Source organism: Otolemur garnettii, unplaced genomic scaffold, assembly GCF_000181295.1.
Source record: "Otolemur garnettii isolate 467f Iridium unplaced genomic scaffold, OtoGar3 scaffold00067, whole genome shotgun sequence".
Lineage (NCBI taxonomy): Eukaryota > Metazoa > Chordata > Mammalia > Primates > Galagidae > Otolemur > Otolemur garnettii.
The window spans coordinates 7,386,511-7,411,087 of record NW_003852462.1 but is presented as its reverse complement, the minus strand read 5'-3'; the positions used below and the strand labels follow the sequence as shown (position 1 = coordinate 7,411,087).

General features: G+C 41.4%; 1 protein-coding gene across 2 annotated transcripts in view; it reads right to left on the bottom strand.

Moving 5' to 3' along the window:
* PEX14 (peroxisomal biogenesis factor 14) overlaps positions 1 to 24,577 on the bottom strand; it is a 139,898-nt gene that overhangs the window by 28,695 nt on the left and 86,626 nt on the right. The window lies entirely within an intron of this gene.

The following is a 24,577-nucleotide window of genomic DNA, read 5'->3' as shown; positions in this document are numbered from 1 at the left end:
ATCAGGACCGACTGTGATTAGTATGAATGGGATATAGAATGTGAAGAAGAAAATAAAACAAGAAAACAGATCAAAACAAGGCCAGGCCCAAACTTTCAGATGGTTATTACTCCAGCCTATCATAGGCTGCCTATATCGCCTTTGGCTAGTTTTTCTTTTCCCTTTTTTCTTTTTTTAATCCTTCCAACACTAAACCACAAAGCACAGGGGACATCAGGAAATAGCAGGGCGCCATCTGCAGTGGCTATAACATGTGGAGAGGATTTGCCCATGGAAGAATAAAAGGCAAGTGAAAACCCCATGGAGACCACATTTCCAGCGGGCACACAGCTGGGATACGTTCAACGGGTTTGAGGCCGACTAGGGACACTGAGTCTTGGAAGAGGAAGGCACCGATCAACCCAAAATATAGGAGTGAAGTGTAGTGCCCAGGTATGAGAAGAACTGTCCCGGGGCAACTCGGGAAAGCAGCAGTGTGCACAGAGGCGCTCTAGCTGCCAAGGGTAGGAAAGGAGGCTGGGAGGTCACTGCTACTCTGCAAAAGACCACTCGGCCAGTCCATGCTGTTCCGGGAATCCCAACATCCAGTCGAGCCGCAACACAGACCTTTTAAACTAGAGCCGAGAGCTTTTCCACATCTGGTCGGCAGCTCTCCATTAGAGGCCCACAGCATGGTATATTTGCCCCTGGGGGTAGATGAAGTACAAGGAGGTTCTGAGGATCAGCATCTTCAAAAGCATGGGGCCTCCTACTCCGTGCCTAGGGGCTAATAGATGGTGCCCATTAATGCTTTAGAGTGCAGCTCTGCCCTGCACCGTACCAACGCGTGAGCTGAACTTGGTGTGTCCTACCACAACCGCTCAAGGGAGAATGCCCCAGCTAGTCTAAATGGCCCTGGACCCCTTCTTTCCTTCTCTGCCCTCAGCAGTTAAGGTCTGTCCCCATTTAAAACTGCAGCTCTTCCTCCCTTTCGCCTCTTCTCACAGCAGAGCTGGCCAGAGGCAGCAAGGTTACACCACTGGGGAGTCTGGAAGGTGGCACCCCGCTCTCCGCAGACTGGTGGGTGGATGAAGATGTTTCCAGGGTTCAAGGTGGATCACTTACTGGCACTCACCACCTTCCAAAAGCAAAAGCGCAAGTTCAGTGATGTAGCAATAGACAGGGTATGTTGCTGCTCCCTGACTCCCCAGCTTGCTGCAAAGGGATTGCTTTACCCACCATCTCACCTCCAAGAACAGACGGGATACCCGGCTAGCCAGGCAGAAACCTAGAACACGCTCCCCCAGTCTGTGTCTCTCGGGCTCTGGCCCGCATGGTGACTTCAACTGCTCCTACTAAATAGGAAGGGGACCCCTTTCAGAGTCTTAGCAAGAAAGACATTCTTTTAACCAGTTCATAATCAGCCATTAGAGAAGCGAGAGGCATCTGCGATGTCAGCACAGGCTGATGGTCACTGGGACACTATGGAATTTTATAAACCTGGTGGTTCGTGTGCCTTGTCAGCCGCTGGCTGCAAATGAGGATAATTTTCCCAAAAGGAGCATTCAGTTGCATTCTCATTTTCCCTTTTGGCTCTTTCAAATATAAACAAGTACGGTAATGTTTAACACTGGGGAAATATACAGTAAGTTACAGGCTGTGCTGCGGCCCTGAGAGCCGGAGCTGGTTAAAGGGACAGGACTCCCTGCCTGTTGTTCCGCCCTCTGGCCCTGAGCTTTTACAAAGCCTATTTTCCTAATAAAACATATTCCTTGCATTATCACAGCTGAGCCCACTGGTGAGGCCACAGTTTAAAGGGCATCAGCACTTCTTCCAAGCGCTTGTTTTGCAGAGACCTTATCATTTGATGCTCTAAATTTACACTGGCTGGAATTCTGATAGCACTTGTTCCCTAGTAGAGTCGGGATTTGGATTTAGTTACAATAAATGAACACTTCTTCCTCTTCTTTTTTTATTTTTTAAAAAGAGCATTCTAACAATCTCACTGAATAATAAAATTTCAGAGCTGGACCATCATCCCAGTCATTGCCCTCATTTAACCGATTAAAAACGCAGGTAGCCCATGCCCTGCTGGTCCAAGAGAATGGTAATGCTGATGACAACCCAAGGCTCTTCCTCTGGCCTGGTGACTTTCCACTTTACCAAAGAGTTATAAAACACACGACAAGATTCAGAACTTACGTTTTCAGTCTTCAACCTCAATAAAGAGCTTTAGAGAAGGATTAAATTTTCTTCTCCCATCCCCAGCCTAGATGCTCTCAAGAGCCAAAGAAAATTGTTTTGAGGGGATATTTTTTCTTTTTTCTTTTTTTTTTTTTTTTTGAGACAGTGTCTCACTGTGTCGCCTTCAGTACAGTGCTGTGGCATCACAGCTCCTAACAACTTCAAACTCTTGGGCTTAAGCGATTCTCTTGCCTCAGCCTCCCAAGTAGCTGGGACTACAGGCGCCCGCTACAACGCCCAGCTATTTTTCTTTGTTGTTGCAGTTGTCATTGTTGGTTAGCTAGCCCGGGCCAGGTTCGAACCTGCCAGCATGGGCGTACGTGGCTGGGGCCATAACCACTGTGCTACGGGCGCCGAGCCTGGAGGCAATATTGAAATAACACAGGAACTTACTCCCTGGCTCCTGTCTGCAATGACACCCGGACAACTTTTGAATAATCCTAGAGTGACAAGGTAAAATGTCCTTGTCCTAGTCTTGTTCTAACATTCTAACCCGAATGAAATCCAAACACCTCTCACAGAATGGCACCTACACATCCCTAAGCATCCTCTTCCAATGGAGTGTCCTCAGCTGAGATAGAACTGACTGGGCAGGGCTCAGGAGATTCGTGTGGGACTCACGGAGACTAAACAGGGGTCACTGACCTCTTGAGAGATCACAACCTATTATCTACCCATTCATCGGCTCTTGGTGCTGAGATGACCCTGCCTTCAGGACATGGTGTTGCCACAGGACACACACAGAAGACATCCAGATGCCCTCACTCCATCTTTCCCAGCCCTGCCGAGATAAAGAGTGCAGATCTTAGACTGAGTCCTTGCAGAATCCAAAAGGTTAAAAAGAATAATAAAGGAAACTGCCAATTGTAAGTGAATTATATTTGGCTCTGAAAGCTGAGGCACACACTATATTATAAAAGGCATTTCTGCGTTGTTTACCATCACCCTGACTAATGCAGACCTTTTTTTTTTTGTTTTAAATAATCTCATGCAAATTAGACACACACACTTCCTTCTAGCTGATTGCTATCTGCAAGGAATCATCTCAGGGCAGAGGGACTGAGCAGGGGCTGAGCAGAAGGGAGATGGGAGCAAAGGGCTCCCTGTCCTGCGGTGCGTGACCTCCTCCCCTCCCCGTCTGCCCTAAGTCTTCCCTTGGCTGCTGCCTTTGGAAGAATTAGTCAATTTTAATAAAGTCTAGAATTTTCTTCTAGTTGGGGTGTCACTCTGCATTACCGGACACGAACAGCATGGAACATCAAGAGATTCTTCTGTAACTTCTCCTCTGCCACTTGGCAATTTTCAAGAGCTACCGGCTCTCCCCCACTGCCACCCGATGTGCAGCACTGACAATTAAAATATGTGTCATGGGTAGAGAATAACACTAACGAAGTCCTGCCTGTTATTCCCACCACTCACTAGCTGTAGCCAAGAGGAGGAGAAAGCACACGAGGGAGCTTGTGAGGGACAAGCCGGAGGCCCAGACGCTGGGCCTTGACTCTGGGGGCGGGTAGAAAGTTCCACTTCACCTGATCTGCAAAACTGAGAACTTGCAATTCAAACCAAACTCTCTGGGTGAAAATCTTGTGCACCCGGAATGGAGGCAGACTTCTTGCTCCCTCAGTTCTCTGGAGGCTACATCCACAAAGCTCCAGAGCTGCTCCCCTCACCTCGTGTAGAAGCTGGGCCAGGGTTTCTTCTTCAGGCTGGGCTTCTTTCAAAAGAACTGAACAGGCGACCTCCATCCTATAGATTAATAAACCCCCAGGTCATCACCGCAGCATCTGAATTGTGTGGCCGCAGAGCTGCCGTATCTGCCTATTTTTACCCCCTAGAACATAAATTTCCTTTCTTTTTCTCAAGGTTCCGGTTAAAAAATGCAAACAAAACCAAACTGACTGACTTTGTGAGCGGCATGGCACTGGCTGTGATGTGAGTGTGATACCCCAGGGTCCTTCCCCACCCCACTCAGACCAAACCTGGCATTCCGAGGGCTGTCTTTTTCCCATGGGGCAGGCTGTGCCAGGGCTTCTCAGAATGAGTAACCTCAAGGCTGTCCCTAGTGACCACTGGGCACTGCCGCCAGGCCTGGCCTGGTGCAGATGAAGCAGAAAGACCGATGACAGGAGACAGCAGTGTTCATCTCTCAGGTCAAACAACAACCAAGACAGGAAGGTGAGGGATAGTTTGAAAATAAGCAAGGTAATGAATGCCTGGCAATACCTTCTGGCCCAGCCCAAGTTTTATAATCAAAATCTAGAGTCTGACTCTGACGGGGATTGCGGGAACAGGGCTGGAGGCACAGTGGCAAAGGGTGACAGTGAAGGCTGGCGACTCAGACGTCTTCCCCCCGCCCACCCTCACGATCCCTCTGTTTTCAAGACTGGGGCGATTCATCTGAGACTCGTGGAGACTAAGCGGGGGTCACCTCTCAGACCACAAGTAGTTATCTGCCCGGTACACTCTGGAAGAAGATGAGGCGGAGAAGACAGCCGGCTAAAAATACTCACTAAATTAAAAGAAAAATCAACTCTCTCACAGAAAAGGTGCCAGGAGGGGAGAGGGAAAAAGTATTTTTATTTTATTTTATTAACATTTTGTTGGAACAGTAGAGTACAATAAGGACTCTCAGAGCCTCTAAAAGTCGTTGGATGACCTGTAGACCCCTATTTCCCAGTGCCTTGTATAAAATTGAATTTTTTAAACATAAATTACACGTAATGACGACACTGTAAAAACTAACAGTAATGGAAAGCTGTGCTGTATTTCATTAGCCTGTATTATTCCGTGCCACCTGATCCAGCCGGGCCTTGTTTATGAGTTAGTGTGTTAGCAGATGCCGATGGAAGCATTTGCTTCGACCTTGCTCTTCTCATTGGGGCATGAAATTACGACGGCAGCACCTTGATATTACAGCCATAAATACAGTAAACTGCAAATTTAAGCCAACGGCTCCTATTGTCTCTGAACATAAAGCTGATCGGTATTTATTTAAAAGGAGAACAAAAAAAATATTATATATCACCTTGTTTATGGGGCCTCCCCCACCCACTTTCTTATCCCCCTCCCCCAGCCCCCCAACCTGTCTAATTCATTTGGCTAAAATATTAAGCAAATAAGCAAAATGCTTTCTTCTCTACTGGTTAACTATTCCCAAGCAGCGGAAACAGTTTTTGAGAAAACTAGTTCCAAATGTCATCATCCTGAATGAAAGAGTTGTTATAAAAATTGATCTGATGGGGGACTGGTTCCCACTATCTTGTTGTTAATATGTAAATTCAAGAACAAGATGGGAGACTTTCCCTTCTCCTTAAATGAGGCAAGTTCAAACAACAGGAGGAAAAGTTGCTGATGATGCCCTGAAACTGCATGTCCTCTCAGTATCCTTCCAAAAATCGTTAGGTGGAAATGCTATTTCAAAAAGCAGCAAAACACTGCCTTCTGCCACCTAAGGAACCAAAGAAAGATATCTAACCAAGAAGATAATTTTCATCTCAACACAGAGCGCTGAGGGACATCTCATTAAAACTTGTACCAGTCTCTCCTTATCCCAGTGAACCATAAAGACAATATATCCTTTAAATACATGAAATGTGGAAGAAAAATAAACACAAAGACAAAAGGACACTGGCTATCACCCCGCCACGTCTCCCAGCATAAATCACCGAGTAAAAAGCCAGTGCACAATGTATTTCACTGCAGGCCGGAAGACTAAGGAAACTGGTGGGCTTGTTCCACTCCGAGTCTAAAGGGAAGGCAGCCCAGCTTTCCTAAAATCAACACAGGGGACCTCTGCCTCTCAGAGAGGCAGAAGAAGGACGTTAAAACTCAACCAAGTCCAAGTCCGGAGGTATCAAAGTGTTAGTGGTGGAAACTATAGAACATCAGCAGGCAAGCTCCAAAGTCATGACCAGCGAAGCATGCAGAAGGACCATTTTAGCAGTGACCTAACTGCAAGTTTGAGGGAGCAGTTTAATTCCAAAGCAGACAGGCTGGGGTCATAGAGTCCAGTGCTCAGTAGTATCAATGACACGGCCAAATAGACCAAGATCAAAAGTTTCTGTACATTTACTTTTGATAGGTCATTCCACAAGGCAGACATACTCCCCTGGAGCCCTAAATTATATCAGACGCACCAGTCATCGAGCTTAGCTCCTTCCGCATAAGGAGGAAACTTTCCTATAAAATTTATTGAGCTCCTCTGGGGAGTAGTATAACTGGTGAACAAGACAGAAGTGAGCTGCCCCTCTGTGTAACACAAATTGAGATCTCTTAGATGAAAGACTGGGAGGGTTTCCAATCAGCATCCATGATGTCTATTTTTAGATCTATATAGTCTAAAGGTTTTTTTTTTTTTTTCTTTCAATCCCTCTCTGCTAAATTAGAAACAAAAAAGAAGAGGAGTTACTTTCGATACTTGATCAATTCCAGAGGATTAATAGCAGGACAAATATCGTTGCCAAATGTCACAAACAGCAATCTCTGACCCAGCAGGTCTTTGGCAACAGGCTGAGAAGTCAGCCCTTCCCACGGTACACCAAACAAGTTTTACCGAAACAACCACGTCCTTAAAGACCCAGGGACGGTAACCAGGTATCCCTGCTACTCAAATGCCGAAGGCCAGGTAAACCAAATGTGTGCCTGGGCATGGGTGGAAAGGCCAAACTGATAAACACTTTTAACGATACTTAGATCTTCCTCTTGTTTCAGAAGAGGCGGTGAAGATTGGTTTAAACAAAAAAATCAACTTGCCTTTGACAACCAAACAAATTCAGAACTGGAAGAAAAACTGGAGTTCCTATTTCCTTTTTCCTTTCTGCTTCATAGATCAAAAAAGGGGACACAGAAAGGGGGAGTAACTTGCCCACAACCCAGCCCCAGAGACAGAACTAGATTCCCACACGGGGTTCTCCACAGCAAAGACCAGCTGCTGCCCCCGCTGCCACTGGCACAGTCAATACATTTTTTTTGGGAGACAGTCTCACTCAGTCACCCAGAGTAAAGTGCTGTGACATCATAGCTCACAGCAACCTCTAACTCCTGGGCTCAAGTGATCCTATTGTCTCAGCCTCCTGAGTAGCTGGGACTACAGGCGCCTGCTACCACACCCAGCTAGTTTTTCTGTTTTTAGTAGAGATGGGGTCTTGCTCTTGCTCAGGCGGGTCTTAAACTCCTGAGCTCAAGCAGTCCACCTGCCTTGGCCTCCCAGAGTGCTAGGATTACAGGCGTGAGCCACTGTGCCAGGCCAGCCAACACATTTTAAACAAGCAAACTCTTAGAATTAATCCTCTCAAAGGGAGAAAAACAAAAAGAATACAGAGAGTACAGGGGAAACTCAGGGACAGGTACACAGGGCCTCTATGTTAAGAAAAAGAATATGTATCTGTCTCTACACAAACACATGTAACTGGTTATGTCTAAACACATGAAATAAAAAGAGCACAGACAAACTGGTAATATTGGTTACACAGGGAGAGAGACTAGCGGCTGGGGAACAGACACTGAAGGTAGACTTTGCACTGCATATCCTTATGAATTTTGTCCCATGTGAACAGATTTCTGATTCAAAAGGATAAATTAACTTTTAAGAACAAAGAAAATACTTACAGGAAAAATACCCAAACAAACCTTGCCCCTGAACAAAATCACTTAAAATGGTTAACTCCATTTTCTGAAAGAGAAAAACCCAGACAGACAAAGGTACAAAGCCCTGCCCAGGAACTGGGATTAGCATGACATCCACAGCTCCTTCCTAACTTCTTGCTTAACCCGTTGTAGCTGCAACCACAGCAGCCAAGTACAAGGTGGCTTTTTAAAAAATGTGTTTTTAAATGGCAGACATCTGTTCTATTTTGACACATCCTGGCTGCCCAAATGTTTCTTTCAGCTCTAAATATTTGCTTCACCAATGGAAATGTTTCCATCACTGCAACAAAACAAACATTTGCTTTGCGATGGGAGGGATAGCCATACGCTGTTTCATATGTTCCTTGAAACAGCCTGATTTGAGAAACAACTCCACTGTAGGACACAAATCAAGGTGGAGATTTTTGTTCCTCAAAGAAAACCTTGTCACAGGAGTTCAGTGCACCGGGGCACACTCCTCACTCAGCTGAATGCTATAAATGTTCCTTTGGGGCTTTCTTTCACATCTTGAATCTTAAATATGTGATTAGAAGGTTTATTATTTGGCATTCAACTTACTTCCTAAAGGTTTAAATTATCATGCGGCTATCAGATTTTTTTTTAAGGGCCCATATTAATCTCATACTAACACATTAAAACATGCTATGTCCTAATAGGTCAACACATAAATTATTTTGTCACCACTTATTTGTGTAGTTCAAATGAATGTGGTATTGGCTGCTATTGTCAACATTATTAGTAGAGAGATAAACACAGAATACTCAACCGATCATAAGTATTTGAGTGCTTATTTTACTAGGCAGCGTGAGAGAGCTAAGATCTCATTCTCCTTACCTGTTAAATGGGAGCCTCCCTAAGACTCCTTCGCCCCAATTTCTTACAGTCGGTGAGTATTTTGTCAATCTATTCATCTACATCTAAATATATTTTCTAAAATATTATAGATATATCTACATACAGTAAAAGTAACACATGTCAGTTGCAGAAAAGATGGAAAATGAAGAAAAGCACCCAGAAAACAATAAAACGAAATCATTCATATTTCCATGCTCTACCTAGAAATAATAGCCAGAATGTATGAAACCCAAGTGCTAGAGAGTGTTTTAGGAGTTTTTATATATTTTGGGGGAAGAGACAGAGTCTTGCTCTGTTGCCCAGGCTAAAGTGCAATAGCTTGATCATACCTCACTGCAGCCTCGAACTCCTAGACTCAAGCAATCCTCCTGCCTCAGCCTCCCAAATAGCTGGTGGGAATCCCACCACCAATCCTATTCAGGGCTACCAAGGTACACAACTCAGGAGCCCTGCTCAGAGTACTGTGGTACTTTGTGAGACTATGCGCTGCCTATCCCATGTGGCCACAGGTGGCAGCAGTGTCCCCAATGACCTCCTAAAGTTGACCTAACTTTAACAGACTGACATGCACCACACATACTGATCAGTACAGTAGGCCTAGTTCCTTATGTTGACCACCTTCATACGTTGACTGGTTTGTTACAGTCCCTTGAGTGATCAACTTACAGAGGCTGTACTGTAATTTATTTAACTTGTCTTCTACTGAACATGCTGTAAACAAAATCATCATAAAAGATTCTGTATACCCCTGTGTACACGTACATACACAAGTGCAAGTACATCCCTAGAACAGACTCATGCAGTTTTAATGCTGGTAATTATTATCAAACTGGTCTCCTTAGAGGTTGTTTCCACTACATCCCCACCAATGTGTGTGCCTGTTTCTCACAACTTTGCCTACATTATGCTATCAAGCCATTATCTTTGCCATTCTGAAAGGTAAAGTTGTCTCATCGTAGCTTTAAGTACATTTGTATTGGTGTTCAGAATACATACAGAAAAGTGTGCACATTTTAAGTGTACAGATTAATGAATTATCAAACGGTGAATGGTGAAAACACCTATGTAATAAACAGAGTAACAGCCTCCAGCAGCACCCCTCACGTTTCCTATGGTCATTACCTACCCTCTATACTACAGGCTCAGTTTGCTTGTTAGTGTATACATCATATAACTGAAATAATACAGGCGTGTTCCTCTTTAAAGGGCTTCTTTCTGCTCAACATTATGCTGTCAGAGTAATCCTACACACAGCCCCAGCTCATTCACTTTGCTGTAGGGAGCTCGTAGAAAGCCTAAGATCAAACCACAATTTATCTATCGTTTCCAGTTTCGGACAATCTATGAATAGTGCTACTACCAACATTCTTTCAGAGAGGAATTGCTGGATTATAGAGTATGCCTATTATTAGCGATAACAGATACTGTTAACAATTTTCAGCCAAATGCAATGGCTCATACCTGTAATCCTGGCACTTTGGGAGGCTGAGGCGGAAAGATCCCTTGAGCTCAGGGGTTCAAGACCAGCCTGAGCAAGGTGGAACCCTCATCTCTACTGAAAATAGAATAATTAGCCAGACATGGTGGCATGGGTCTGTAGCCCTAGCTACGGGGGATGTGAGGCAGGAGGAAGGCTCGAGCTCAGGATTTGGAGTGGCAGTGAGCTATAACGATGCCACTACATTCTAGTCTAGATTGAGACTCCAACTCAAAACAAACAAACAAAAAACAATTTTCAAAGTGGTCACACCTATGGGCACTCCCGCCAACACCATAGGAGAGTTGTAGTCATTCCACATTCAATACCTCAGTGTTCAGTCTTGGCCTTTTTGGTAGGTGTGGAGTGGCGTCTCACTCTGGTTTGAATGTGCATTTCTCTGACAACTAATGAGGTCAAACACTTTCTCTGTACCTTTGCTGTCTCTGTTGGGTACAATGTTCTATACAGTAAGACAAGTCTGGTAACTGCGTTAGAATCTTGATTACTTTGTTTGTACTACCAATTAAGAAAGAACTTCTAAAAGTTCTCAGTATGGGGCGGCGCTGGTGGCTCAAGAGGGTGGGGCACCGGCCCCATATGCTGGAGGTGACGGGTTCAAACCCAGCCCTGGCCAAAAAAAAAAAAAAAAGAGTTCTCAGTATGACGGATTTATCTAGTTTTCCTTTCAGATCTGTCCAATTTTGCTTTAAGTATATGGAAGCTATGTTATTAGGTGTGTACATATTTAGAAATGTTCATCTTCATGGTAATTGACCATTTTATCACTCTGAAATTTCTCTCTATCTGACATCACATGTAAGTCCACCTGCCTGATATTAGTACCAGGTTTCTTTTTGTTAATGTTTGCATGCTATATCTTTTTCCATCACTTTACTTTTAATCCTTATGTGCATTTACATTAAAGTGTGTGTCTGATGCAAGCACCAGTGAATGGGGTTTAGTACTTTCCTTTTTTTGAGACAGAGTCTAGCTCTATTGCCCCAGCTAGACTGCAGTGGTGTCATCATAGCTCACTGCAACCTCCAACTCCAGGTCTCAAGCCATCCTCCTGCCTCAGCCTCTCAAGTAACAGGACCACAGGCATGCATCACCAGACTCAGCTTGTTTTTTCCATTTTTAGCAGAGATAGGGTCTCACTGTTGCTCACACTGGTCTCAAACTCCTGGCCTCAAGAGATCCTCCTGCCTCATCCTTCCAGAATACTAAGATTACAAGCAGGTTTAGTCTATTTTTTTTTTGAGACAGGAGCCTCAAGCTGTCCCCCTGGGTAGAGTGCCGTGGCATCTCAGCACACAGCAACCTCCAACTCCTGGGCTCAAGCGAGTCTCCTGCCTCAGTCTCCCAAGTAGCTGGGACCACAGGCGCCCGGCACAACGCCCAGCTATTTTTTGGTTGCAGCCGTCATTGTTGTTTGGTGGGTCCGGGCTGGATTCGAACCCGCCACCTTGGGTGTACGTGGCTGGCGCCTTAGCCAATTGAGCCACAGGTGCCGAGCCAGGTTTAGTCTTTTTAATGTAATCTTGGCAAACTGCTTTTAAAGGAGTATTTAGTCCATTTACATTTAATGTAAATATTGAAATTTAGGGGTTTCTATGTTTCATCTCACCATCTTATTTTCCTTTTGATTGATTTAATGCTCTTTTCTCTCGTCTGCTTTTTAATTCAGTTTTTCCCTTTATTAGCTTGTAGTTACCGTGGTTTCTGATGGAGTTCTCCACTACAACGTTACTATCTTTCCTTGTGAAGTTACGGTACAGCTTACAGGCGATACATTGTACTTTCTCTCCAACTTTTACCCTCTCATTTTCAGCACTCCGTGAATCTTGTCTGCAACAACTGCTGTAGGTATGCTTACCGGGAGATCCTCAATTAAGGATGAATGGGTTCCTGAGACGAACAAACTAGAGAACCAATGCCCCCAACAGCGGGATACATCCTTGACTTACTGTAATGTCTTATAAATGAGAAATTTTACCATTTCCCCAACAATCCCAGCACTTACAACACTTTCTTTCCGCCCCTCCCTCTGTGCCCTGGCATGCATTTCTCTACAAGGCGTGTTAAACCCAGCAGGCTTTCTTATTTTATACAGTCGATGCTCATTTACCAACCTTTCCTTTGCTCTTCATTCCTTCCTGCATTTCTGTGTTTCTATGTAAGATCATTTTCTTTCTGTCTGAAAACTATTTAATACTGCACTTTAGAGTTTCTTTCAGTGTGCTGGCAAGGAATACGTTACTTTTGTTTTCTGGAAATGTCTATTTTCCTTTATTCTAACAAAAAAATGTTCTACTGTGAAATGATTTCAGAGCTACAGAAAAGCTGTAAGCATAGTACCAAGCATTCCCACATATCTTTCATCCACATTCGTTGAATGATAAATTTATCACATTTACTTTTTCATTCGCCATCAATCTATCTAATTATTTTCTCTGAACTGTTTGAATTACAGATATGCCCGTCTCCCAAATATTTCAGTATAATTCTGAAAATCACAAAGTTAACCATGTCAGATTTTTATCTGTAGCTCAGACCTGTCCTCTGAAATTGATTCCTGGTATCAGCCTGTCCACCTGAGACCTCCACTTGGATGTCTGATACCTTTAACAGAACATGCCTAACACTGAGCTCCTACTCCTGTCCCACCAAACCTTTCCAGTCCTAGCTAATGACAACTCCAAATTTCTAGTCACATAAGGGTAAAAACCTTGGAGTCATCCTTAATTTCTACTTCTCTTCCATATTTCAAATCCAACAAATCAGGATTCCTGTTAGAATATCCTGGGATCAAAAACTACCCAGGGATCTGAGTACTTCTTACCACCTGAGTGGTCTCCCAGCTCCCACCCTTGCCTTCCTGCTGTCCATTCCTAACAGCAGCCAGGGTGATCCTGTTAGGGCTTAAATCAGATTGTATCACTCCTCTGCTTAAAACTCTCTGAGATTTTCCATTTTATTCAAAGTAAAACTAAAGTCCTCACAAGGATCAATGCTGCCCTACACAACCGTGCTTCCTGTTAGTGCTGATCTCCCCTCTCACTACTATCCACTCGCCTACACATGGGCCTCTGTTCTGTTACAGGAATTTGTCTGACACGCATGCTTCCTCTCAGGCTTCTGAACAGGGCACCCTTTTCCCTGAAACTTCTTTCCCAGAACTCAGTGTGGCTTGCTTTCTCATTTCCCTCAAGTTTTTCCTAAAAATATCATCTTCAAGAGGCCTTTCCAAACCAATCCATTTAAAATTGCAACCTCCCAAGAATTCTTTACTGCTCTACTTATGTTTACATTTTATTCTATTAATATTTATTGCTGTCTTCCTTCCTCCCCACCATTAGAATGTAAGCTTATAAAAGGCAGCAATTTTTGGTTATTTTATTCCCTGCAATGTTCCCAGTACCTAAAATACCTAGGTTCTACTGGCATCTAGTCGGTGTTTAATAAAAAAATACATAGAAAGAATAAATCAATGAAAATGCAATATGCAAAATAGTTCAGATTTGGGGAGATCCAGCAGGGGCAGGGAGAAAACCTGGAGTCTCACCTTTTTTTTTTTTAGAGACAGAGTCTCACTTTATCACCCTCAGTAGAGTGCGGTAGCATCACAGCTCACAGCAACCTCCAACTCCTGGGCTTAGACGATTCTTTTTTTTTTTTTTTTTGAGACAGAGCCTCAAGCTGTCCCCCTGGGCAGAGTGCTGTGGCATTACAGCTCACAGCAACCTCTAACTCTGGGCTCAAGCGAGTCTCCTGCCTCCGCCTCCCAAGTAGCTGGGACCACAGGCGCCAGCCACAACGCCCGGCTATTTTTTGGTTGCAGCTATCATTGTTGTTTGGCGGGTCCGGGCTGGGGATTCGAACCCGCCACCTTAGGTGTACGTGGCTGGCACCTTAGCCGGTTGAGCTATAGGCGCTGAGCCTAGACGATTCTCTTGCCTCAGCCTCCCGAGTAGCTGGGACTACAGGCACCTGCCACAACACCCAGCTATTTTTTGTTGCAGTTTGGCTGGGGCCAGGTTCGAACCTGCCACACTCGGTATGTGGGGCCAGCACCCTACCCACTGAGCCAGAGGTGCCGCCTGAGTCCCACCTTCTTTGCCCCCTCTTTATTTTTGTCCCTGAAATATCTCTTTAGAATCTCCAAAGATCCTCAGAAGTAAGTATAAAAATTGTCCCCACATATTCATCCTTTGTTAAGGCAAACTAGTTTATTCCTCAGCCCCTGACATGTCTTATGTGCTGGAGACAGTCAGATTGTTCCACCCATCAGACCATCAGAGCAGCCTTCGCCAAGCCCTACGCAGACCCTGCTGCTGTTCAGGGTTCTCTCTTCCACCACCAAAGCTCTCTCTGATCATCCCTGCCGGGAGTGCCGTTCTACAGCAGTTACTGCCTGTATAACGTTCCTTATTGCTTTATAACTTTTCTTTTAATGCTGTTGAGCTTTTACTGTTCACCTTATTCACCATGTATCCCCAAAGCCCCAACACTGATCAATGTGTGGTAGGCATTCACTGAATATTTGTTCCATGTGTGGATAAATGTCAATAGATCATACTGGTGGTTAACAGACAAGATTTTCAACAATGTAACACTGGTAACACTTGGTAACAATCCCTTCTTCTCTTAAAAAATGTTATTTATCATAAAATTCATTACCATTGTCATCATAAGCATTTCATATTTATATTATTATATTACATTTCACCCTATGTAATAAGGCAGGAATAAAATTAAAATGTCCAAGAATCAGAAAGAAGTTCACAAAATAATCAATTGTAGATAACATAATTATATATCTAGAAAAATCAATTTAATCATAAGGAATTTCAAATGAGATGGTCAGATACATAATATATCTATTTTAAAAATCAACCACACTCCCCCACACAAGCAATAATTAGAAATAAAATGAATTCACAGTGGCCATGAGAAATAAAAAATCACTATGATAATCTCAAAGAATGATAGGTCTATAATAGGTTTATACAGACTCTATATAAACAAACCTTGCAAAACTAAACAAAAGGAAACTAAGCCAGGTATAGCAGCTCACGCCTGTAATCTGAGCAATCTGGGAGGCCAAGGCAGGTAGATTACTTGAAGTCAGGAATTTGAGACCAGCCTGCACAAGACCAAGACCTCGTCTCTAAAAATAGTTGGGCATTGTGGCAGGCATCTGTAGTCCCAGCTACAAGCTCCCAGCTCAAGAGGATTGCTCAAGCCCAAGAGTTTGAGGTTGTTGTGAGCTATGGTGTCACAGCACTCTACCCAGGGGAACAAAATGAAACTCTGTCTCAAAAGTAAATAAATGGAGACTAAAATAAATGGAAATGTTTTTCAAAGTTAATTAATAGGTTTAATGCAACTGCAATAAAAATCTGGGAAAAAAAAATTTTTTTTGGAGACAGAGTCTCCCTATGTCACCCTTGGTGGAGTGCCATGGTGTCATAGCTCACAGCAACCTCAAAACTCTTGGGCTTAAGTGATTCTCTTATCTCAGCCTCCCAAGTATCTGGGACTACAGACACCACCACAACACCCGGCTATTTGTTTTTGTTGTTGTAATTACCATTTGGCAAGCCCAGGCCAGGTTCAAACCCGGCAGCTCTGGTGTACGTGGCTGGCACTCTAGCCACTGAGCTACAGGCACCAAGCCAAAATCTGAATTATTTTAAATTTTCTCAAATGTTCCTTAAGAAAAAGGAACCTGTGGCCTTTACTGAATGAGAATTATCTGGGAGAATGCATAAATAAGAATAACAAGGAATGTTTGATACTCCATTCAGTATCCCCTGCTGTATATTTAAAGAAACTTTTTTGTGTTTCTTTTAAAGTGGCTCCTCTAGGGTTTACAATAGGCATCCTTAGCTTATCAGAATTTGCTCTGAATGTGATATCTTATTACATATTAAGAACCTTAATATGGGCTCAGCGCCTATAGCTCAACCGGCTAAGGCGCCAGCCACGTACACCTAAGGTGGCGGGTTCGAATCCCCAGGCCGGACCTGCCAAACAACAATGACGGCTGCAACCAAAAAATAGCCGGGCGTTGTGGCTGGCGCCTGTGGTCCCAGCTACTTGGGAGGCGGAGGCAGGAGACTCGCTTGAGCCCAGGAGTTGGAGGTTGCTGTGAGCTGTGATGCCATGGCATTCTACTGAGGGGGACATGTTGAGGCTCTGTCTCAAAAAAAAAATTAAAAAAAAAGAACCTTAATATGACAGCCAGGCATGGTGGGCACCTGTAGTCCCAGCCAGCTACTTGGGAGGCTGAGGCAAAAGAATCTCTTAAGCCCAAGAATTTGAGGTTGCTGTGAGCTGTGATGCCATGGCACTCTACTGAGGGCAACATGGTGAGACTCTGTCTCAAAAAAAAAAAAAAAAAAGAATCAGTATCATAGTGTGTATAGTACTATAGGTAATAATATATTTCATTAAGAACCTTAATTCCATTTTAACTCCCTTCTGCCTTTCTGCTACTATAGTAATATGTTCATCATATAAAAATACGTATATGAGTGCAATGTAACAATGCATCGTTATCTCTTTACTAAATTGACTTAAAGAATTTAAGAATAAAATTAAAAACAGTATTTTGTATTTGCCCACATACTTAACATTTTGAGTGCTCTTTACTGCTTCCTAAAGCCCGATTTTCCATCCAGCATTATTTTCTCTTCAGTATAAAGATCTCACATTGGTATTTATTAAACGTATGTCTGCTGGTGACAGTTTCACTCAGCTTTTATCTTCAAATACGTTTGTCTTTCCTCTGTATTTGATGGATATTTTCACTATATACAGACTTCTAGGTTGACAAGTTTTTTCTTTCAGCATTTTGAAGACATCATTCCATTGTCTAGTGGGCTACACTGTTTCTGATTATAAGTCAACCATAATTCTGATTGTTCCCTTTTTCTTTATTTTTGGCATTGAGCAGACTGACTCTGATACACCCTAAATGTAATTTTCTTTGTATTTATGCTGATTATGACTGGCCATCATTCCTGGGTTGCTATTTGTGTTTTTGCTTTATTTTGTTTTTTAAATCAAAATTAGAAAAATTTCGACCATGCATTTTCCAAATATTTCCTTGTGACTTGTTCTTCTCTCCTGTGGGAGACTGCAATTACTGTATATTAGGCAGCTTGATTTTCTCCCACAGGTCATTGAGGCTCTGGTTCTATTTCTTCCATTTTTTCCTCCTCTATATATTTTAGAAGATGATTTCTACTGACCTGTCTTCAAGTTCACTGATTCTTTCCTCTGTTATACACAATCTGCTATTAACCCCATCCAGTGAGATTTCAGTGCCAGGTTTTGTTTTTCAGTTCTAAGATTTATATTTGGCTCTTTTTCTACTATTTCTATATCTACACTGCAACTCCCCACCTCTTTGGCCTTTCATCGTTTTTTTCATGTAATTTCATTTAACATATATTTTCATAGTTATTTCAAAATTATTTTTTGTAAGTCTGTTTCTGTTAAATGACTTTTTCCTTCCGTATAGGGCACAGGTTCCTTTTTCTTCCTTTTTCTTTTTATTTTATACTGGACATTGTGGATGACAGTTTAGAGGCTTTGGATTCCGTTTTCTTTAGAAGAAAAATTAAGTTTTACTCCAGTAGGCAGTTAAATCACTGGCAGATCACCCTGATCTAGGACAGACTTGGTTTTACCATTTTTTTCTTATTTGTCCTTAGTCCTAGGGAAAATGCCACAGTCCTGGGAAGTGGTATTTGCCCCAAATTGGTGGCCCTTCTGGACTTTGAAAGGAAAGTCAGAAGTGTTTATCAAGTCCTCTCTAAGTTGACAAGACTCATCTAAATTATGGATCTCCTACAGTAGGAAGCTGCTGAAATCTCTGCTGGGGTGGTGGTATTTCCTTGATGCAAGGGCAGTTCAGGAATTACCCAGGTTTTCAGAGATGTTCACATGCAGAACATGGGGTTATGCCCTGCATGGTTCTCCCCTTTCTAGAATGTCCATCCCCGAGTTCCAGCCACTCTGGCAGCCTTGAAATCCATTTCCCAATTCCTCAAAGTAATATGACACAGCTTCCTGCTTGAGTTCTATTTGCTAGGACCTAATGGACTTGGGAATGGCTCAAGTAAAAAGCCATATAAAGGTGGCTCTCCCAGATTGGTTCTTTCCTTTGAGAATCAAATCCACTCCATTTTCTGCTTGCTTTTGGTGGCTTTCCAGAGCTCCCAAACAATGTTTTTAAAATATTTTGTCAAAAATTTATATTTGTTATTGGTGAGAATGTTATTCTCTCATTACTAAAAGCCAGAACTCTAGATGAGAATGTTTTTTAAAGAGAAGAATTATGAAAGAAGCCTTGTTCTTATACATATTAAAATTGATAATAAAGATACACCAACTAAAACACTGTGGCATTGAGTAAAAGTATATAGGTCAATAAAAACAGAAGAGATATCCCTAAAAGAGAACTTTTTACATGTTAAAAATTTTTAAATATAATAAAGGAAGCATAACAAACAAATGGGAAAGGAATGATTTATTCATCTGAAGGACAGTTATGGAAAAAATAGTGTTTAAAAGGAGGTTCACTTCATACCACTTTATAAGTTTCAGGATTAAAGAGTTAAATATAAACACATAAACCATAAAAACTAAAATAAAATGTGGGTGAATATTTAACTTATCACTGGTTCTGTTTATGGACCAACTATTTAATTTCTCTCCTTACTTTTCCTTTTCAATTGCGAGTAAGATAATAAAAAAATACCTACCTCATAGGGTTTTGCAATTAAATAAAATAAGGGCCCTTAGCTCATTGCCTGACAAATAATCAGCCCTCAATAAATGTTAGCTGTTACTGTAATTATTATTATTTAATAATTATGGAGACAGAATCTCTTACCATAAAAATAATAGAGGAAATATCAGAAGATTGATAGATATGATTACGTGAAAATAATCACTTTTATATATTAAAAAACATAAAAGCAAGAAACAATGGGGAAATGTTTGCAAACAAGACAAAGAATTAATATTCTTAATATATAAAGGACATTTAAAAATCAATAAGTAAAGCACTAATATCCCAGGAGAAAACAGGGGGGAAAGGATTGAATAAACATTTCTGAGAATGAACATATTTTAAAAACTCAACTGTGTTATTAATCAGATAAACGCAAATGAAAACAATCTCAGAAGGTGGTTTTGCTGCTGTTGTATTGTTTTTAGTGACCACACTCAAGTAGGACATTAAGACAGGTACTCTCATTCCCTGGTGAAAATGGAATGCTCTTTGGAAAATATCTGGAGAACTACCACTTTGTATCCGGCACCTTAAAATAATCACATCCTTGGAGTCAATACTTTCTCATTTCAGGAATCTATTTCTCCCTAGTTCCTTTAAATAAAATAAAAAAAAAAAAAAAGAAGAAGAAGAAAGAAAGAAAATAAATTAGGTACTCATCTCAAGAAGCTAGCAGAAGAACATCAGAAAAATCCAAACAAAGTAGATGAAAGGAATTTTGAAGAAGAGTGTTTTATATTTCCCAAGTGGCTAAATTTTTTGTACAGAGTTCCTTACTGTAAATTTCACTTTTATTACCTTATGGTCAGAGAAAGGGGAGGGTATAAGATTTCTACCTTTTGGACTTTATTTGTAGTTTTCTTGTGGTTGCTTGACAAAACTTTTTATAAATGTTCTGTGGGTACTAAAAAATTGAATATTCCCTGTTTTATGTGTACAAAAGCCTATATATATATATATATATATATATAAAAATAAAACAAGGTTATTAATTATTTCATATTCTTTTTGCCAGTTGATCTGTTCAATTCTGAGGTGTGTTAATATCTTCAACTATGTGGTTTTTAATTCTTCTATATTTCTCATAGTTTTTGCTTTACATACTGGGATAGAATATTTTTAAGTACACAAAATTTCATGTTCACTACATCTTCTAGGTGGACTGAACTTCATAAATGCTATAAATTGACGCTTCATTCTTTTTAATATTTTTAAGCTTGAATTTCTAAACTGCCTCAAGTTAATATTGCCAGTTCTGTAGCTCTGATTTGCACTTGCACACAGCATCGTGCCCATCCCTTGTTTTCAACTTCCTCATGTTGTTTTATTTTAGGTTTGTCTCCTGTTTATGTATAATACTGGCCTTTGTTTTTTCTTCCGGTTTTACAGAATCTGGTATCTGTCCTTCAATAGAGGAATTCTTAAATCCCATGAATATATATTGTGTTTACTGCCTCCTGTGTTTTTGTTCTTTCCTGGCCTTTGCTGACCTGATCATCTTTTCTTCCCTCTGACTGTGGTTTACAAGTTCTAAATCCCATTTTCCTCTAATTCAGTGATAAAAAGCCATAACTTTTAAAAATCGAAATAATACCTACAAATGTGCAAAAGTACACTAATAATAAGCACATAGCTTGAAGACTTTGTACTTATGCATATATTTGTGTAGTAACCACTCAGACCAGATTGAGAACATTTCCTCTGCAGTCTACATCCTCCTCCTCCAGAGGTTAACCACTAGGACTTTGATCATCAATATTAGTTTTGTGTGTTCCTAAACTTCATAAAAATATATGTATTCTTGAAATCTGGTTTCCCTTAACAGAATTCTTTACGATTCACCCATGGAGTTGCACAGACCAGTAATTTATTCTTTTTTCTTGCTATGCAATATTTCCTATGTGTCTGTACCATAAATTAACCATTGTTCTGCTAAGGAGATATCTGACCCCCACCCCTGGTTTTGGCTATCTCACAGTAAGCTGCTGTATACATGCCTTTTTATAAATATACTCGGTTTTCTCGGGTATAGAATTCCTAGGTCATACAACAAGCATACAGTCAAATGTCAGGTTTTTCAAGGTGGTTACACTCACATCAGCAACACACGAGGGTTACAGCTACCTCACATTCTTGCCATCACTTTGTATTCTCAGTCTTTTTAATTTTAGCCATTCTGACAGGTGTATAATAATGACTTACTGAGGTCTAAATTACGTTACCCTGACGAGGAGTGGTGTTAGGTATCTTTTTTTGTAAATGCTACTTTAATACCTGCTAAAGTCTTTTGCCTATTTTTAAAGATTAGGTTATCTGGTTTTTTCTTATTGCTTTGTAGGAGTTTTCTACATATCTAGATAAAAGATCTCTGCCAGGCCAATATACAGTTATGCACTACACAATGACATTTGGGTCAACCACAGACTATATATATGAAGACAGCCCCGTAAGATTATAAGGGAGCTAAAAAATTCCTATTGCTGGCTTGGCACCTGTAGTTCAGTGGCTAGGGCACCAGCCACATACACCAAAGGTGGTGGGTTCAAGCCCAGGTTGGGCCTGCCAAACAATGACAACTACAGCCAAAAAATAGCCAAGCATTGTGGTAGGCGCCTGTAGTCCCAGCTACTTGGGAGGTTTAGGCAAGAGAATCTCTTAAGCCCAAGAGTTTGAGGTTGCTGTGAGCTGCGATACCACAGCACTCTACCCAGGGTGACATAATGAGACTATCTCAAAAAAAAAAAACCAAAACATTCCTATTGCCTACTGACATCATAATCATTGTCATGCAGCGTAAAATTTACATTTTCTATGTGTAGATACACAAATATCCACCATTGTGTCACTACTGCCTACAGTATTCAGTACAGTAACCTGCCGTAGAGGTTTGCAGTCTAGAAGCAACAGGCTATACGTACGCGCCGCACAGTCTAGGTGTACGGGAGGCCGGACTGTTAGGTTTGTGTAGCTGTACTCTAGGACGTTTGCACAGTGATAAAATTGCCTAATGCTGCATTCACAGAAAACATCCCCATCGTTACGTGACACATGACTGTACTTGAGTATCTTCTTCTAGTGTATGGCTTATCCTTTTGCTTTTTCCATTATTTTGTCATGAAATGTTAAATTTTGAGGTAGCATCTTTTCTGAGTTTTGTGACCTAATGAAGAAATCTCTTCCTACCCCAAAGTCATGGGTTTTTCTAGAAGAAACTTTATAGATTTCCCTTCCTTATTTGTATGTGCTGTGATGTAAGGTCAAGGTTCATTCTTTTCATATAGGCATCGGATTATTCCAGCACAACTGTATGGAGCACTGGTACATTCCATTAATTTATTTATTCATCAACATATAATTACCGAGAGCTTACCAAGCCAGACACTGTGTTGGAGACATGTCAGCAAATAAAAAAGATATCATTTTTGCCCTCATGGAATCTAGTAAACAGCTTAACCAGTTGGGTCTCTCAGCTCTTAATTTCAGAAAATTCTCAGTCTGAAGAAACAGTTGGGTAAAATCTCTTTAACTTTTGTTAGTTTCTAGATACCAGATTGTAGTAATTTTTTTTTTTTTTTGAGACGGAATCTCACTCTGTTGTCAGGCTAGAGTGCTGTGGCATCATAACTCACAGCAACCTCAAATTCCTGGGTTCAAGCAATCCTCTTTCCTCAGCCTCCCAAGTAGCTAGGACTACAGGCACCTGTCACAACCCCCAGCTAGTTTTCCTATTTTAAGTAGAGATGGGGTTTTGCTCTTGCTCAGGCTAATCTCAAACTCCTGATCTCAGGCAATCAACCTGCCTCAGCCTTCCGGAGTGCTGGGATTACAAGCATGAGCCACTGCGCACAGCTGATTGCACTAAATTAATTGAAAGTGCCATGTTCTGCTTCAGTTTTTCCAGATATCCTACAAACTGATGATGGTGGAGGACAGGATCACAAACATTCACTCTCTGTTATCTTTTGATTACGAATATTCGAAAGTTGCAAACAGCTTTTTATTTGTAGTAAAATAAATACAACATAAAACATGAACCATTGTACATGTATAGTTATCAGCATAAACTACATTCAAACCATTATGCAACCATGACCACCATCCACCTCCAGAATGCTCTTCATCTTGCAAAACTGACAACTGAAACTCTATACACATTAAACAACAACTCTCCCTATCTCCCTCTCCCTAGCTCCTAGCAAACACCATTCTATTTCCTTGAAAACACTTTTATTTTTAAGTATTGTATAGTCAAAGAAACCAGAAGAGAAAAATCACCTATATTTCCAACTTCCAGAAGCAGTTATAATTAATATTGGGAACATAAAATGAAATCACATCTTATCTGGAAGTTAGATTCCAAAGTTGGGTACAAAGTGGAAAATGGGTATAGTCAAAATCACCAGACTCACGCTGGCATGTCCAGAGATCTTCCCATCAGTATTTTAGGGCCTCTCTCTTAAATAATGGAGAGCTACTTTGCTTAAGTAAAAAACAGAGCCCCAAACAAACACAACAAAAAAAAAAATCTTGGAAGAAAAAAAGGGACATCTGCATTCGTGAAACAAGAACAGGATGTTCGAAAAAAGAGAACACTCAGAAGAAAACAAAAAGGCACTCTTGTAAATTAAAAATCTGAGCATACACATTTTTCAAGAGAAATATCAGAAGATTGAATTACTAAAAGATACAATGTCAAAAGAAATTATACATAAGGGGGGGCAAAAAGGATGGAAAATAGGAAAGAAATAATTTTTTCTTAAATATTTGAGAGTAAACCCAAGGTATCTACCATCCAACTAACAGAGGTTCTAGGAAAACAGAATATATAAAGCAAAGGAGAGGAAATTATATAAAACCATTCCAATAAATGAAGGACATGAGCTTCCAAATGAAAAGACCCATCAAGTGCCCAGCACAGTAAATGGAAAAAAAAAAGACATGCACATCACTGTGAAATTTCAGAATAAGTAGAATAAAGACAAGTATGTTTTCCAGAGGGAAATAAATGATTCACTTAGAAAGGACAAGGAACCAGAATATCCTCAGACATTTCAGCAGCCACACTGGAAGTAGAAGACAATGGATGGTAGCCTCAAAATTCTGATAAAAAATGATTTCCAATCCAAAATTCTAAACCCAGCCACCCTAAGAATGAAATATGAAGGTAGATTAAAGACATGCTCAGACATGCTGAGTCTCAAAAAGTATACATCTCATGTATACCTTCTAAAGAAGTTACTAAGGGGGACAGGGGCAGTGGCTCATGCTTGTAATCCTAGCACTCTGGCAGGCCGAGGTGGGTGGATTACCTCAGCTCACAAGTTCAAGATCAGCCTGGGCCAGGGTGAGACCTCGTCTCTAAAAAAAGTTGCGCATTGTGCCAGGCACCTGTAGTCCCAGCTACTTGGGAGGCTGAGGCAAGAGAATTTCTTGAGCCCAAGAGTTTGAAGTTTCTGTGAACTATGGCACTTTTCGGCTCGGCGCCTGTAGCTCAACCGGCTAAGGCGCCAGCCACGTACACCTAAGGTGGCGGGTTCGAATCCCCAGCCCGGACCCGCCAAACA